This window comes from Rutidosis leptorrhynchoides, chromosome 10 (genome assembly GCF_046630445.1).
Source record: "Rutidosis leptorrhynchoides isolate AG116_Rl617_1_P2 chromosome 10, CSIRO_AGI_Rlap_v1, whole genome shotgun sequence".
In the NCBI taxonomy this organism is placed as follows: Eukaryota; Viridiplantae; Streptophyta; class Magnoliopsida; order Asterales; family Asteraceae; genus Rutidosis; species Rutidosis leptorrhynchoides.
Genome location: NC_092342.1, coordinates 113654415 through 113659270, shown reverse-complemented (window position 1 = coordinate 113659270; position 4856 = coordinate 113654415).

Here is a 4856-nt window from a genome sequence, read left to right as displayed (position 1 = left end):
AAACACGCCATCCTGTTACAGTCCTAGTAGGAATAAGCTCATTTTTTTCATTTGTGATGACAGTCATGCCACCCTTCTTAGGTACGCATTGAACTGGGCTTACCCATGGACTATCAGAGATTGGATAAATTAAACCTACATCAAGCAGTTTAATAATTTCTTTCTTAACAACATCTTGAATATTTGGATTAGTCTTCGTTGGCGTTGCACATACGTTTTATGACCTTCTTCCATAAGGATTTTATGTGTGCAATACGAAGGACTTATGCCTTTAATATCATGAATCTTTCATGCAATAGCTGGTTTATGAGCTTTTAGTACAGAAATGAGTCGAGATTTTTCATTTTCCGTAAGAGAAGACGATATTATTACAGGTAATTTAGATTCACCATGTAAATAAGCATATTTCAAATGGTTTGGAAGTGTTTTTAACTCTAATGTCGGTGGTTCTTCTATCGATGATTTATATCGATATCTGTCTTCTTCTTTTAGCATTTGAATTTCTTCTGTTGTTGGTTCGTATTCATTAGCCATGAGTGCGGCTAACATTTCAGCTTCATCAATTGGTTCAGTTCAGTCTCCTAAAGAACATTCTCCTGTTCCTTGTAATTCTAGAAATTCTTCTAACAATTCTGCATGTGAATCTATAGTTTGAATATAATAACATGTATCATCTGCAGATTGCAGTTGTTGCATGGCTCTATCCACAGAAAAGGTAACACTCTCGTCCTCTATACTTAGGGTCAGTTTCTTACCGAACACGTCTATTATTGCTTTAGCCGTGTTTAAGAATGGTCTTCCTAATATGAGAGGAACTCGAGAATCTTCTTTCATGTCCAGAATAACAAAATCTACTGGAAATACTAAAGTACCAACTTTAACTAGCATGTTCTCCATTATCCCTCTAGGATATTTTACTGATCGATCTGCTAGTTGTATACTTATTCGTGTTGGTTTCAATTCTCCAAGGTCTAGTTTAGCGTATAATGAATACGGCATTAAATTTATACTAGCACCTAAATCTGCCAATGCTTCTATTGAACTAAAACTACCCAGAAAACATGGAATTGTGAAACTTCCTGGATCAGAGAGTTTTTCTGGTATCTTATTCAACAGCACTGCAGAACAATTAGCATTTATAGTAACAGCTGAGAGTTCTTCTATTTTCTTTCTATTTGTGATTAGATCTTTCAGAAATTTAGCATATCTTAGCATTCCTGAAATCACATCAATGAAAGGAAGATTTACATTTATTTGTTTAAACATATCCAAGAATTTAGATTGCTCGGCTTCAAGTCTTTCTTTTCTCATTTTACTCGGATAAGGAAGTGGTGGTTGGTATGGTTTAACATAAGGCTTTGCCTTAACTGTGTTATCTTCATTAACCTTTTCAACTACCAGTTCTGTTTTCTTTTCTTGCTCAGATTGTGGTTCTTGTGGAGTAGGAATAGAGTCATCAGAATTTACAGGCATTTCAGGTGGTTTAAGTGTAATACCACTTTGATAGGTCAGATCATGTTGAGATTGAGAGAAATGATAAGATAGAATGAGATTCGGTTTGTAGGAAGGAGACTCGGTAGGAGAGAGAATCGGTAAAATTACATTCCATAGCTTCTAGAACTCAGTTACAATACAATGGCTATCTAATTAGGACTACCTTGGTTCCTTATATAGCCCTCTTCTAAGGAACCTTCATTTAATCTTAATTCACATTAACACTATATGTAACGACCCTGGTTTTTCCTACGTTATTTATTAATAATTATTATTATTAATACGCTTGATTAAACGAATGTATGTTATTACATTTACATGTTGCTTTAATTGCCCGTACTTGAACTTTAAATGCCCGAAACGTCTTTGTGACACCAGGAACTTGCACGAATAATATTTTAAGATATTATTTACATTCATGATTAATTTTATTAATCATTTTAATTAACTAAGGCTTTTAGTTAATTACTTGGGCTTAACTTGGACTTTTAGTGGATTAATTGTTAAACTACTTGCAACTTGGGCTTTATTAGTTAATGGACTAGTGTAAGCCCACCCTACTTCTATTTATGAGTTAACTAGCCCACATGACCCTTGTAAGTGTTAGTTGGAAGGTTAACTAGATAGTTAAAGGCTTTAGGAATCTTGTTGGCTCACTATCCCCATGAACACCACCTTATTGTCCAACTTTAAGCCTTCTTTACATGTAATTATCCAACAAACCATGCACTCTTTCCTTGGGGCTGCAGAATGCCGAATTCTTGGCCACATTTAGTGGTGTTTTGGTTTCCATTTTTCATTACAACTCATTGCACTTCTCTCTCAAGTTCACACACACAAAACTTACTTCCATTTCTCTCAAATTCTCTCTTGTTCTTGCAAGGTAACTTGAAGTTTTTCTCCTTCTTTTTCCTTGAGAAAACCGAACCCAAAAGGGTCTTTTAATCATCATCAATCTTTGTTGTTAAAAGCTTTGTTACTTATTCTAGTTTAAGATTAATTACTTGTCTTGTTACTTGTTATTATCTAATTATTTACTTGTCTTTCTTTACTAAGTTTCAAGGAACAAACTTACTAGTTGTTTTCTTCATTATATCTTGTATTTAACAAGAACACAAGAACTAAACTTACTAGTTTATGTTCTACATATTTTGTTTCAAAAGAATACAAGTTCATGTGTTGATTAAAAGAATCATACTTGGAGTTCATGGAGTAAACTTTCAAGTTTACTTTCTAAAGATCAAACTTTGGTTTGAATCTTTAAAGTATGAACAACCATGAACCTTTCTTGTTTATTTAAGTTTACTACTTCATATTATGCACCTTGTTTACTTGTTTGTTGGTTGTTGGTCAAGATCTACAAGTTAGTCTTGATCTCATTTCTCTTGAACAAAAGTTAACACTATTTAAGTTTCAAGAACAAAGAAGTATAACTTACTAGTTATGACTTCATAAACTTATAAAGGATCTAAGTTATCTAGCTCATGGTCTTCTAAATTTGTCATAAACAAAAGCTATTAAGCTTACATACACTTTACTAGTTGTTGATTTAAGTTTATAACTTGTTTTTACTACTAAAGTCCATGTAAGTGTTGAAACTAAGCTTTGATGTAACCTTGGTTCATCAACACACTTACAACACTTGCACTTGAGTTATGATGGACAAACCTTGGTCAAGATAATGTTAACACATCAACGAGTTGTACACTTGAAGCTATACGCATCATGGATGAGAACCGTGATGAACATCAAGCACCGAGACAACCGGAACTCTTCAAAACTTACTGTTTCTGTCCAAATGTTTCTGACCTACTGCTTCTGGAACAGACCAGTAGACCTGGGCTGTTCTAACCTTGATTTTTAGATAGAACTTTTCGAGTAGATAACTTTTCATATAGGACTCATCTTAATCCGAGTTACGGTTTAGGATTTATGGCCCTCCGATCGTTACCATGTCCTTTAACGTTGTGCAGAAATTTCTGACCTACTCGCACTTAGACCGTCGCCACGGTCAAACCAAGACGAGTTTGCTTCTGTAAATTTTACCACACTTAAGGGACTCATAGACGGAGCCATGACCACTGGTCTCACCTTAATTCAGTAAGGGTAGAGGCCGTGGTGACTGACCGAAGTCAGCCTTTGTTTTAAACGACTTTCATAAACGAGTCTTACTTGTTACCTTTTGTTTAATGATGATTGATGATGACCCTTATGACCTTAATTACATACTTGTAAACCTTTTGAGACGACTTATTGACTTAGTGCTATTTGACTTAGGTTGAGGACGTTTGGACCGTTACTTGCACACCACTTTCCGACTACTACCTTACCATTACTACTAATCATTGTGAGTTATAGCATTCCCTTTTTACTTTAACTTATTTTGGGAACTGAGAATACATGCGGATTTATGTTTTACATACTAGGCGCGAGTACTTAAACTTTATATATGTGTGGGTTATATAACGGCAGAAACATTCCCTTTAGCTCGGTAACGTTTAATCATTGGTTTTTGAACCGTGAACGCGAATCTTAGATATGGATCCATAGGGTTTGACATCCCCACTCGGGCTAGTAGCGCTAGCATTTAACGAGTGTTTAATACTTCGAGGTTATACGCACTTGCCAAGTGCACTTTAAGGGGGTACATTAAACGTTAAGTTAGTTACCGGGTGCCCACGGTTAAGCATATACTTTTACATACTTTTGAAACGCTCGTTGTAGCACTGAAATCTCGTGGCCTACTTACATTACTGTTATACTTAAACTATAGCTCACCAACCTTTGTGTTGACCTTTTTAAGCATGTATTTTCTCAGGTGCTTGAAGTCGTTTCCGCTATCTTACTAGTCGTGCTGTAGAACCCGCTGCCTAGAGTTGTTATCGCATGACTACTTATGTTGCATTCAAACTTTTTACTTATGAATTTATGTTATGTAACGACCATTATGGTCACGTACACTTATTTAATGCTTCTACTTAGTGAAGCATACTTTGATTTGTAAAACAATTGACGTATGTTATGACGTCACTTTTATTAATGAATGCAAACTCTGTTTTGAAAATGCATATAGTACTTAACCTTGTAATGATCCTGTTGATGATGGTCCGTACATGATGATTTAGTACGGGGCGTCACATTTGGTATCAGAGCAATGGTTGTAGGGAATTAGGATGCATTAGTGAGTCTAAGACCGACCCGAGTAGGATTCACTAATAGGGCTAATCTACAACTTGTTAGTTTACTTGTTTCCGCTGAACTTACTGCATGCTGCTGCTTACTGTTACTGCTATATGCCGTATGCTACTACATGATTTCACTACTGCATGCTATTACTTGCTTTCGATTGCATGCTAGTTTCG